The sequence below is a fragment of the Corylus avellana genome, chromosome 2 (genome assembly GCF_965113065.1).
Source record: "Corylus avellana chromosome 2, dhCorAvel1.hap1.2, whole genome shotgun sequence".
Taxonomy (NCBI): Eukaryota; Viridiplantae; Streptophyta; class Magnoliopsida; order Fagales; family Betulaceae; genus Corylus; species Corylus avellana.
The window spans coordinates 19,867,325-19,881,357 of NC_142491.1; the positions used below are offsets into that span (position 1 = coordinate 19,867,325).

The 14,033-nt window shown below is 34.5% G+C and overlaps 1 long non-coding RNA gene and 1 pseudogene across 1 annotated transcript; one reads left to right on the top strand and one right to left on the bottom strand.

Annotated features, from left to right (window-relative positions):
- Window positions 1-1,244: 1,244 nt before the first annotated feature.
- On the bottom strand, window positions 1,245-2,404 carry LOC132167634 (acetylserotonin O-methyltransferase-like; annotated as a pseudogene).
- A 1,573-nt stretch (window positions 2,405-3,977) lies between these two features.
- Window positions 3,978-5,247, top strand: LOC132171370 (uncharacterized). The gene is made up of 2 exons (XR_009439029.2): window positions 3,978-4,224; window positions 4,980-5,247. It is a non-coding gene; the product is annotated as an uncharacterized LOC132171370 (long non-coding RNA).
- Window positions 5,248-14,033: the final 8,786 nt, after the last annotated feature.

A 14,033-nucleotide genomic window follows, 5' to 3' on the forward strand; every position in this document is an offset into this window, starting at 1 on the left:
CAAGCACAACGCAGGGAAAATATCTGAAAAACATGATACACAATATCCATACTGAATGCAGATCTTCCAAAAACGTAATTGTTCAACAATCGAAGCTGAGGAAAGTTTACAGTTCTCTCTTCCTGATTTTACCCAGTGGTCAAGGGAGGAAACATATTGATACATATGCCATGTCATAGTTTTGAATGTCCCATTCTCTATAAACTTAATACAATTCTTCTGGTCTGATCGAGCCAAGACCTTGTATTTTATATCAAAAAAAGACAATATCAGCAGTTTATCAGCAGGATAATTCGCAATCTAGAATCTCTCCAAAAATAAGAAAATAAAATTACTTACCTTTAAAAGGCTCAGATTTTATTTTAGAAGGATGAATTTCTATGTTGTCTTTCGATGTAAATCTGTGGACAACTGTTTCAACGAGCCTTTAATTTTAAAGAGAAGAGAAGAGGATCGAAGAAGACAGATTTTTTATTTGAAGAAGCTCTGATTTGGTTTATTTTGATTTGATTTGAGAGATTTTTTATTTTTGATTTGAAGAGAAGAAGATCAAAGAAGGATAAGGTTTATTTTTTGATTTGGGTTTTTGATTTTTTGAAGATTTTTTGGGTTTGGGTTTTTGAAAATGAAGGAAAGAAGAGAGAAAAGAGAGTGAAAATGGAGGAAAGAAGAGAGAGAGAGAGAGAGAGTGAAAATGGAGGAAGGAAGAGATCAGGGAGAGAGCTGGGGGGAGAAGAAACGTACTATTCCTTCATTAAAAAAATATTTTTAATTGAAAAAAAAAATCCAGATAAAATTTAAAAAAAGAAAAATTATTATTTTTTTAATAATTTTAAATTTCCTGACGTGTCAAAATATTTACTGACGTATCAAAATTTGACACGTGAGAAAAATTCAGAAAATTCTGACGTGTTAAATTTAACACTAAGAAATTTTTCATTTCTGACACCCACAACTTTAACGCCCGAAACACGTCAACACTAACTCGTCATGAGGATTTTCTGACTTGTCAGACCACCTCACACGTCAGAAATCGTAAGTTAGCAAAAATTTATTTTTTTGTAGTGTCGGATGCGTTTGAGACAGGAGAGAGAAGAGAGGTTTTTCTTTCTAGAGGAAACCATAATCTTAAATTGCACTCAAAACGAAGCAAGCTACATCAAACAACCTGTCTTGTACAACGTTACTGAAAGAAAATTACAAACTTATATTATATAGGACTAGAAATCCCTGCACTACATATACTACGGAAAAGCCTCAATAACAGATTGCACAGCACGAATGGGTTTCACTGTGTATCGACAAAATCCAGCCTTGCCAAGAACAAATCCCCACTCGTTGAAGGTCCTCTCTTTGCCAGTATTAGTATGGGCCATCACGATCATGTCTAGAGCCAGCCTCACATTAGTTAGCTTGTTCGTTTCTGCTTCTTCAATCACTGCTTCAACAATTATTACCTTCCCTTTATCCTTTGGAATGGCTTCTCTGCATTTCTTAAGGATTTGGATGCATTCCTTATCTCCCCAATCATGGAGAACCCACTGCAATTGATCACAAGCCAAATTAATTAATTCATTACCCAAACATGCCTTCTTTTGGGCTTCCTAATTATCACATAAATGATCATATACTAATTTACCTTTAGGAAAACAGCATCAGCATTTGGAACACTTAAAAACATGTCACCCCCGACATGTTCAACTCCGATGGACTCTGTCGCAACCGAGACAACATGAGGAAGATCAAAGTTGATGCCTCGAAGCCATGGGAATGCCTTCACCAACGTTTGCAAAGTGGTTCCGTTGCCCCCACCCACATCCACCAAACTGCCAAGCCCATCAAATACTTATGGGCAATCGTGAATCATGGCAGGCACTGCCAGCCTAGCATCACAAGCCATTGCCTCATTGATAAGCTGGGTGTGACCGGGATTCTCTGCAGCATAGCTCCATACATCTTCGCCATGAGCCGCATCAAATGGCGAAGTCTCATTGGCTAGAACACGGGCGCTCAGACTGTGCCATGGTGCTAGCATCACTGGGCTACTTTCTAGTAAAATTAAAGCCGCCACGCTACGTTCTCCATGTCTCATCAGACGGCGTGACAGAGCCGTTTGTGCATAACCTGGGGAGCCATGGGCGGTGGTGAGTTCCTCTTTGAATATTTCGCGGTGCATTAGAAACCTCATGATGCAGTAGAGGGGGGACGGAGCGCATGCTAGAGCTGACGACAACTCGGATAATGCCATCGGGCTTCCATGGCTTTCAATGGCATCGGCTATCCCAAGCTCAATAGTACACTTCACTACCGCCATTTCAGTGAACCCGAATGCGTATTTCCAGATAGCCACTTCGGCTTGTTCCTCTTCCTCCTGCCATGTTGCTTTTCTTTGTGTTTCTTCCATCTCTGATCAGTTTGAGAAATCTAGCTATTTTAGCCTTGCATTTCAGGTCAGAGCTTCATATATACAAGAATGAATAGTTGCTGCGCATTAGGAAGCTAAGCTATCACTATCACAGAGATTCTTTCACGATATCACTTGTAATTTTTTTTTTCTTCTTCTTTTATTTTCTCATTTAACTTTTATGATAATTCAGCCAAAGACTGGCCCTCGACTGACGTTGCTTTCTATATATATATATATATATATATAATAAAGACAACTAATGAATGCTGGGAATGGACTGTTGTGAGTGCACTTATGAGTGTTGTGTTGTACACTACAAAAAACAGGTCATTTTCTAACGTTGCAAACTGTGTCTGTTTTTTGCCACGTCAGTAAATGCTGACGTGCTGAAACTGGCACGTCAACAAATATTTTACTGACGTGTCAAAAGTAACTCGTCAGGATTTACTGACATGTCAACTTTTGACCCGTCAGGATTTACTGACGTGTCAACTTTTGACACGTCAGTAAAAATTTAATCATATTTAATTTTTAACCAATTTATTTAATTAAAATTAAAATTTATTAATTTCTGACGTGTCAACGTTCGACACGTCAGAAAATTCTGACGTGTTAAACAGACATGTCAGAATTTGATGACGTGTCAAACAAACACGTCAGAAAATTCTGACCTGTCTGTTTGACACGTCAGCAGTTTTATTTTCCTATGTTTTCATGTATTAGGAGCCAATAGTTTTCTGGGATTTGTTGGGTTTCTCTTGTAGACATCGTGAAATTTTTATTTCTGGGATTCTTGGGTTTCTTTGGGAGGTGTTGAGCGTTTTGGGTTGTGGCTTTACAATGCATTTGGCTGCATGTTGATTGGTGGTTGGGAATCAGATGTATGATTTGTGTTTTGCTTCATGGGTTTTATTGGAATTTGCAACAAAGGTTGGAATTTGGAAGGTTGTGCTTAGTTTCCATTGATCAAGTTTTCTGATTCTGAGTGAAGCGTCTGCAATAGAGGTATTTTGATCTCTGGGGTCTTGTGAGTTTCATTATTCATCCTAATTTGGGGGGTCTTTGATTTAGAACCCATTTGGCTATTGAGTTGGAGGTGGCTGGGAAATTGAGGGTTTGAGATATAAAAAAATGTTCTTTGGCATTTCATTTCAGATATATTTGCTGTAGCTTTTTATGATTATCTATTTTCCTTAAACTTTGTACATTGAGCAAACTCAGCTGTAAGAAAATCTTACTTATTAATTTGAATTTGCCAAAACATAAAATATAAAAAATATAAAAGAAATTCCGGACGTGCCTAATGTTACGTCAAAAATGTCTAATGGGTTTTTTGGCATGTCAGAAATGTCTGACGCGCCAAGGATGGCACGTCATAAATTTCTTTTATTATTATTATTTTTATTTTTATTTTTTTTTTTTGTTTATACAACGTTTATTTAATATTTATATACTTCAATATGCCTAATGTTACTTAATTTTATTATTTAAGGAGGAGTAATGCTACGTAGTAGCATTTCTTCAGCAAACTGTCCGCATGGTGCTGAGTTGTCCTGGTTAAGTGAACCATGGTTATCAGCTTTTTTTTATAAAAATAAAATAAAATCACGCCTGAAGAGTAAAAGTGTGATAGGGTTTCGTAATTTTTATTTTTTCCCCCAAAACCTTTCCCCGTCCTCCTCTCCCACACTTCTCCCTCCCGCCTTCTCCCATCACCAAGCACTGCCGCCACCGAACAGACTGCCACCCACGGCACCAACTCGAAATCCGGAGACGCCACCCAGCCACCACTGGCGACGCCCGGTGAGTTGGAGATGGTATGTATAGATGATTTCATTGTTTTGTTGGTTAGAGCTTATTTCATTTTGAGACAAAAAAAAAAAAAAAAAAAAAAAGAAAAAAAGTCAGTTCGTGGGTTTTGGGTTGTTTGTGAATTTTGGGTTATTATTTCATGTTCTTCGATTCTATACAACTCCGTGAAAGAATGGGTTTCGATTTTGCCGAATCATCATCAATTTTTCCGTGTCCTTCGATTCTGTACAAGTCTCTGCACGAATGGGTTCCGATTTCGTCGATCTGCATGAATGGGTTCCGATTTCGTCGATTTTTCCATGTTCGTCGATCTCCATCTATCCAAGCTCTCTCTCTCTCTCTCTTCTGCCCATTGTATGGTTTTCATCTGCATCTACATCTGCAAGTTGATTTTGTCTTTGGAAGCAACTAATGAACATGAAAAATATTATTGTAGCTCTTTTGTCTTGGATGCAAAAAGAAAGTTTTGATTCCTTTGTGTGTGTGGCTGGTTTTGATTGTTAACATTCTCGAATTTGTTTGTGCTTTCTTTTAGTTGTAGCTAGTTGTGAATGTCAAGCTACACATGTGTTTGATGAAATGTCTGTGAGAAAATTTATTGCCTTTAGAAAGAGCTTTATTTATTAAAAAAAAAAAAAATTCCTTTCATTTGTGTTACTGCTGCTATTCACAACTAGCTGCAGCTGAATTTCCTTATCAAAAGAAAATTTTCCTTTCATTTGAAATAACTTGAAGCTAATGTTCTGTTTCTTATTTTCAGATGTAAGATTTTGGGCGGGATCAAGGAGAAGCAGAGCTACATGCTCGTTAGAGGGATTTTCAAGAAATTCAAAAGAACACGGGTGTAAAGGATGATAAACGATGGGATTTGATTTGATTTTCAAGAACTACACGTTGTCATATGTATTAGCCATTTTTCCTGATTTGATTTGAGTTTTAATAAGAGAATGTGTTGTTTGAAGTTGCAAATTATTTTGTATGTGGACCACTGTGCTTGTGAAATTGGTTAAGAAAGGTTGTGTACATGAGTCAAATTTTTTTTTGATGAATGTGCCTCGAGTATTGATTCGGTTATCACTCTCCAACAACCTCGATCTTTGATTGATGCCTTGTATGTATTACTGGTTAAAGCTTCTATAAATTTTGGGTCCGTTGAAACTGAAGATGAAATAGAAGCACCATGGACTCTTGTTGTACGTTGCAAGTTATGTCCAAATCATGAAATGCCTTTACCCTTGTGGATAAGATTAAAGAAGCAACCAAAATCATTTGTTCATTTTAACAAACTCTAATTTCAAGTATTACATAAAATCAACTTCAAGAAATGTAAATAATTTGTTTTTTTTCATCATCCTCAAAGAGGTACAAACAACCAAAAAGGTTACAATCCGAGAGTTTTTCAATGCAACTTCAAGCGTTTCTCATTTTTATTCATCTTAGCATCATTGATAATAACCGTCTCTGCGGCAACAAACCATGTCTTTGCAAAATAAGCAAAACACTATGAACTATGAGTAGCAAAAACAGAAGTAGTAGTATCAAAAAATGAAATTAGAAACCCAGGTAAAAAAAATTACCAAAACAAAAACTAGAAATCTCATTTTCATTCTTCTTGTTGGTGTGTGGTACAACCAGAAAATCAAAAACTAGACAAAAACAGAGAAACCCACGAAGACCAAATATCCAAGAATTGTTTTCAAGAAATATACCCATTCTCAACCAACCACCGAAAATCAAAGGGATTAAAATCTTCAAAACTATTGAGTGAAGCAAAACCGAAGCAGGGAGTAAAAGAAATCCCCCCACCTAGCCCATTCGGCCATGGCAGAAAGAAGACCCATGACCAATCGGCGCTCAACCGAAAATCAAAGGAAAAATCGTACCATAACCAACTAAAATTCCATTTCTTGTGTTTTTTTTTTCTTCCCAAAATGAAAGATTTATCTAGCTCAAAGAAGCTCTAACCAACAAAACAATGAAAACATTTATGCATGCCTTCTCGAACTCAGTGGGTATCGTCGGTGGTGGCTGGGTGGCGTCTCTGGATTTCGAGTTGGTGCTGTGGGTGAGCGTCGTTGTGCCGTGGGTGGCGGTCTGTTCTGTGGCGGCAGTGCTTAGTGGTGGGTGAAGGTCGGAGGTGAAGGGGGAGGGAGAAGCGTGGGAGATGAGGACGCGAAAAGGTTTTGGGGAAAAAACCTAAAAAAGGCTGATTTTGGGGAACTCAGTGGGCGAAGGAGTGATTTTTTTTTTTTATTTTATAAAAAAATCTGATAACCATAGTTCACTTAACCCACGCCAGCTCAGCAATTACGGACAGTTTGCTGAAGAAATGCTACTGCGTAGCATTACTCTTTAAGGAGATTCCAAATGAACGAGGATAATGTTATATATCCTTAATTTAGGTTTGACGTACACATGTCATTTTTATAGCTTTAATTTGGAAAATTTGCTTTACAAAACCAATCATTCCAAAACATGTTTTATATATAAACATGTCGTTTTACTATTTTTGTATAAAATGACATTTTAAATTAATTTGGAGATATTGCAACTTGAAGGATGAAAACACAAAATCTTTTTTACAAAATCTTTTGTAAATACTATATACTAATTTACAAACCTTTTTTTTTCTTCTTTGATTTTTTAAAAATACTTAGAATATTAGAACTTTTGCTATAAGTTACAATATTATACTTATAATTAAATACTACTTAGAATATTATATTTATAGGATATAAGTATAACTTATTTCCTACAATTATATTTATAAATATAACTTATAATATATATATATATATATATATATATATATATATATATATATATACACTCTCTCTCTCTCAGCTCTCTCTCCCAGCTCTATCTCTCAGCTAGCTAGCAAGTTCTCTAGCTCTCTCCAGCTCACTCCCCATCTCCGGCCAGCTCCATCACTTCGCCGTTGCCGTCTCCGGCGGTTTGCCGGCCGAAACTTCTCCGTCAATCAACTCCAGCTCTCCTGCAGGCCAGGTATATATATATATATTGTGTTGTTTTATCAAATTTATGTTTTATTTTGTCATGAATCCGTATGATGTTTGGTTAATAAATTGGATTGAGTATTTGTGAGTATGTATTAATTGATGGAGGTGTTTGTTTTTTTTTTTATAAATATATTATTTACTTATTGTACGTTCGTTGTATATGCACATGCATGGAAGATGATGTTTCTCATGGTAGCTAGGTTTTTGTTTCATAATATAATAGTTTTTTAAATGTGGCTTCTTGTTTTATTTTTTTTATTTTTTGTTTGTTTAGCTGAAAAAGGTTGGCTTATTAATTAGTAAATAATTTATACAACATTATTTCAATTTTAATCATTTGACCTTCTAATTAAGTACGTGTAGTACGTGGTGATAATTATAGAGATTTAATTCCAGACTTTGTTTAATTAATACTTAAATTGAATGAGTCTTAATATTGAAATGTACATTAAATCTCTTATTAATTTGTAAGTTATACATTCTCGTGGTAGCGAGGATTCAATTCGAATTCCATGGATTTAATTGGAAAAAAAGTTGGCAAAAGTGCAAACATTGTGAAACTTAGAGAGACTCCAAGTGAATACACACTTTGGTACTATCCCCTTATATTTATAACAAATTCATATCCATGAATATTGGATATGAATATTAACTAAATGACTAACCTAGTTATTGTTTTATTTTAGGGTCCTCAATCATATATATATATATATATATATATATATATATATATATATATATATAGGGAAAATTACAGTTTACCCCCCTAAAGTTGACAGCGTTTTTCAATTCGAACATCAAAGTTTCAATTTTTGCAATCCACCCCCACAAAGTTCCAATTTTTTTCAATTCGACCAATATCATTCCAAAATTCCCATATTGCCCCTGATTTAATTTTTATTTTTTTATTTTTATGAAAACGAAAACAAATTTGGGGGTGCAAAAATGACCAGATGACCAAAGGGGTGGCTACGGCCACCACGAATTTTTTTAAAATTTTTTTATAAAAAATAAAAAAATAAAAATTAGGGGCAATATGGGAAGTTTTGGATAAAATTGGTCAAATTGCAAAAATTTGGAACTTTGGGGGGGTGAATTGCAAAAATTGAAACTTTGGTGTTCGAATTGAAAAACGCTGTCAACTTTGAGGGGGTAAACTGTAATTTTTCCATATATATATATATATATATATATATATATATATATATATATATATATACTTGCATTAATATTCATTATATTTTGGACATAACAAATTTAAACCTATATGATAATGTATAGGTATATATTTTTTGTGTGGTTGAAATATTTATGTTTATATATATATATATGCATGTGCTTGAAACTAGGTATATATTAATACCTATACATTATCACGAAGTTTGCACTTTTGAATGGCAAAAGTGCAAACATTGTGAAACTTAGAGAGACTCCAAATGAATACACACTTTGGTACTATCCCCTTATATTTATAACAAATTCATATACATGAATATTGGATATGAATATTAATTAAATAACTAACCTAGTTATTGTTTTATTTTAGGGTCGTCGATCATATATAACAAATGCACATATATATATATATACTCGCATTAATATTCACTATATTTGGACATAACAAATTTAAACCTATATGATAATGTATAGGTATATATTAATACCTATACATTATCACGAAGTTTGCACTTTTGAATGGCAAAAGTGCAAACATTGTGAAACTTAGAGAGACTCCAAATGAATACACACTTTGGTACTATCCCCTTAATTTTCCGAACAAATCTATATTCATGAATATTGGATATGAATATTAATTAAATAACTAACCTAGTTATTGTTTTATTTTAGGGTCCCCCATATATAACAAATGCATATATATATACTCGCATGAATATCCATTATATTTGGACATAAAAAATTTAAACCTATATGATAATGTATATATAGGTTTATATTTTTAACGTGGTTGAAATATTTAGGTTTATATATATGCATGTGCTTGAAATTAGGTATATATTTTTTAAGTCTTATATATTGATTCGTAATTTATGTACTTAGCGAAAAATGGACAAAAGTTGGATGACAAAGTCTAGGGATACGAGGGAATACAAAGACGGGTGTAGACTGTTCGTGGAGTTTGCAGTTAGTAACTGTAGAACCCCTGATGAAAAAATCAATTGGTCTTGCAAGATTTGTCGAAATTACGAGCTTAAAAGGCGTTGTGCCATTACGGAGGAAGATACTCCGGATACTGTACGGGCAAGAGTGGGGGAACAAACACTCTCCGAGTACAATGCCGAAGACGTGGAGATCTTATTGGAGAGATGGTGTACTCGTCAGAATAAGGTAGGTCATGAGTTAAACTCTTCATTTTGTGTAGTGTCATTATATGGTTTTATTAACATGTACGGGTGTCATGTAAAATGAAATTGCCTCTTTATTGTGTAGTGTCACGAATAAAGAGTACTAAAACCAAATTTTCTTACATTATTAACATATCAATATGGTAACTGTGTAGGACTATGCGGCAAAAATGAATCGCTTACGAGCATTAAATAATACGCCCCATTGCACCGGATCAAAGAGCTATGCCAGAGTGACACATGAGGAGGTAAGTGTGTAATTTACCATGTAAACAACAAATCATTTGATATATTTAAAAATATCTGTATGTCCTATTTTTTCGGCAAGCCATATGTCTGGGCAAGTATCCTACTCGTGCAGAGAATTACATCCGCACGCACACGAAGACGGACAATACATATCCGAATGAGATAGTGGAAGAGAGATGTGTATGCTACAATTTAATTCTTTGTTTATATATTTGATAAATTATTTGCAATTAACAGTTGTATGACCCACTGACCCAATAATTAATGTAACATACAGAAAAGGATGAAGGAGCTGATACCCACCGACCCTGCAGCGTCGTCTAGCATCACAGTGGGAACGGTCAAGTGGGCGCCAAACGACTCGTATGCACAGGCGCTTGGAAATAAGCCTGAGTACGCCAGTAGGGTTCGGCAGGCTGGATCGAATATTTTGCCCGTGCGGGGTTCCATACGCTCATACTATACACCGTCACAAGCACGGTCAGAAAACACCAGCCACTCCATGATATCACAAGAAACGCTTGACAGAGCTCTTGAGGCGGAGAGGGCGAAGCACAAGGAAGAGATAGATGCATGATAGCCGCGAACAATGCACGTCAGGCAACGTTTGACGCCCGATTGCGCTAGATCAAGGCAATGATGCGGTTCAGCTCTGCACCAGAGGGAGCTTCCCCACACATTGCGGTGGTGCCATCGTCGATCGACGGCGAAGCAGGTACTGACATTTTTTAATGGTCAAATGTGTTTTTAGAACTTTACCTATATATATGTGAACTTTTAAAACCTATATATATGTCAACTTATAAATTTAGAGTATGGATATATATGTTGTAGTCATTCTCTTAATTAATGATGTAAATCCTGTTGAATTTGGTTTATATATCATGGTTGGTTTGGTGGTGGATGTGGGTACGTACGAGCTTTGCATTTGAACTGTTTTATTGGTATTATGAGATCAATGCACAACTATGGTCCTTGTAGAATATTAACAATCTAGTGTATGTGATTGTGTGAGAGTATGAAACGATCAAGTCTTAACTAGATGAATATCATAATTTTATGGAAATAATATAAAATGTTTTGAATATATGTAAAGTCCTATGTGTTAATATCCTCAACAAATTAAAATGTTAATATCTCACATAATTGCCATGGCAAAAATGAAGCACATCTGCTCATGTGTATAAATTTAACGTCAACATTGATTGCTCTGTGGAATAAATTTTTGTTTTTTTTTTATATGCATTTTTTGCTAATTAACTTCATCATCGTTTTACCTTTTTTTGTTATATCATTTACTGTGTTAGACTCAACAACTGAGTTTGGTGAATATTCGGACATTTTTCATTTTAATTTACATAGTGAATATTTTTTGGTGATTGTTTGTTTTTATCGTTTGCAGGTGATGGAGCTCATGAAGAGGATGCTATGAATGTCAATAATCAGCATTGACCGTCTAGTTCGCCATTCATACTTGTATAAAAGCTACTTTGTTGATGTAATTGTATTTATGATATCTTTTTTGATGATAACAGAGATAGTTTTTTGGTAATTGTGGTTGGTTATTGGCACTTGGTATATATGTTATTTTGTGTGAATTAAGACCTATTAGGATATGACTTATGTTATTTGTATAGATTGATGGAAAAATAGCTAGAATTATTTGCAATGATTGATGGATAAATTGTATATCAGGTTAATTGTAATCCAAAATTTGGGTATAGTCCCGAAAAAATTAAAAAAATATATATTGGGGGGGTGAAAAAAAAATAGAAAAACTAACCAATTTTTCTGACGTGTTACAAATTCACACGTCAGAACAATTTCTGACGTGCTACAATTTGACACGTCAGAAATTTCTGACGTGTCAAATTTGAAACGTCAGAAAATAATATCTAACGTGTCACAAATTGACATGTCAGAAATTTCTGACGGATTGAAACTTGACACGTCAAAAATTTTTCATTTCTGATACCTATAATGTTCACGCGTGAAACACGACAAAAAGGCCCCGTCATGGACGTTTTCTGACGTGTCAGACTACCTGACACGTCAGAAAAAATACAATTTTTTGTAGTGGTACCACATTAAAAGAAGAAAAATATTAGGCTTACAAACACATTTTATAAAAAAACTTTTACAAACTGATCTGGCATGACATGATTAGGTTTCTCAAAATTTGAATTTATCTCATATCCAATCATGTTGTACCACATCAGTTTATAAATTTTTTTTTTTTGTAAAATGTGTTTGTAAGCCTAGCATTCTTCTTAAAAATAAATAAATAAATATACCTAAGTGGACATAGTCCATTAGCTTAGAGTTATGTGTTCTCTTTAACATTTTAAAAGGTTAATTAAGATTCATATTGGGTTGGTCCATGTGATGATGTTGTAATTGTATGTGTCTCAAAAGTCTTATATTAATTCTTTATTTATTACTTAATTTATATAAGTGATTTCAAAAGGTTTCCATTGAAATATTGAATGCATTTAGCTAATACCACAGGCGTGAGTAGTGTGACTTTTCAGATTTAGTGGATTTAGCTGCCCACCACATAGATCCTTTGTCAGATATGGATTACCAAAACCCCCAAATGATGACAATTGACAGAGAGATTCGAAGGTCCTGTTGCATAAATATAATAAGTATTTGGCCGACAGAGATACCCAAATTCTCAATATAAAAGGAAGTGTCGCATCCCATAAATCTGTCAAATAAGACAACAACTTCGAAGGGTCCCGAGGAGCTGTGGCGTTTGTAATTGTTGGTTATTTGGCAGATTTTGATCATGTAAGGAAATTGTATTTGTAGGTGTGTAATGAGTTCTGTGAAAGTTATAAAAGAGAAACAATATAATTTTTGGCAAATGGCAAAGAGTTATATTGCATTCTATAAGTAGAGAAGAAGGTCATAAAGATCACACAATTTTCGTTTTCATTCAATTTCTCTCGGGCTCCGTTTTCGGTGTAAAATAATTTTTTTAAAATATTTTTTGTATTTTCGAGTGTTCGGTGCGACAGAAAATAATAGTCAACCAAAAATATTTTCGGTTTGACCTAAAAAGTTTCTTTAATTTATGTAAAATAGTTTTCATTTTTGAAAACCATAAATCATTTTTCGAGTTTGAACATCTTATTCAGAAATCAACAGACCTAGTCGAGATGTCGTCGGAACCTGGCAAGACTTTATCGAACCACCGTCAGAACCCAGCCAGGACCCACCGAGACCCAACCGAAACTTCTATACACAAATTTTTTATAAACTAGTTTGTACATACAAACTCCTATCGACCACTAAAGCAACATATATCATTTAAGCTATTAAAAAAACATGTGCTCACATATACTTTTAAAAGTTAGTTTATAGTAAATTTCTTTCAAACGAATCTGTTAAGAAAAACACTTGTATATATACTGTATGGGGTATATATATATATATATATATATATATATATATAACCATGCACAGGGTTAAAAAGCTTTAATCATTAACAATTGCACCAGAAAATATATTATTTAGTACACAAATTTCCTCCAAGCTAGTTTCGAAGAAATTTTCTTCAACTTACTCTAATAAGTGCCAAGTGTCATCTAACATGTTTAGGTTTATTTAAGGAATAGGATCTACTCACTACAAAAAAAATTAATTTCTGACGTGACTACAATAAACGACTTTTTGCCATGTCACTAATTACTGACATGGCAAAAAATGTCACGTTAGTAAATATTTTTCTGACGTGGCAAAGTTGGTAGCTCAGTAATTACTGACGTGGTTTTTTAACACGTCAGAAATTTCTGAAGTGGTAAACTAGCACGTCAGAAATTTCTGACATGCTAGTTTCACATGTCAAAAATTTGTGACGTGGTAAATTAGCACGTTAGAAATTTCTGACGTGCTAGATTCACAGGTCAAAAATTTCTGACGTGGTAAAATGCTGACATGTCACTAAAAAAATGAGCGAGACATTCAATTTTTTCCCTCTTCTTTTCCTCTTTTATTATTTATTCTTTTCAGATTTTCTTTTCTTTCTAGATCTTCTTTCCCTCTCTCAATCTCCCCCTTCTCTTTGCACGGCCTGCTCCCTCTTCTCTCTCAATCTCTCTGCACGGCAGCAGAAGAAGAAGGAGAAAAAGAAAATGAGAAGAGAAGAAGAAGAGACACTACAAAAAACCGGTCATT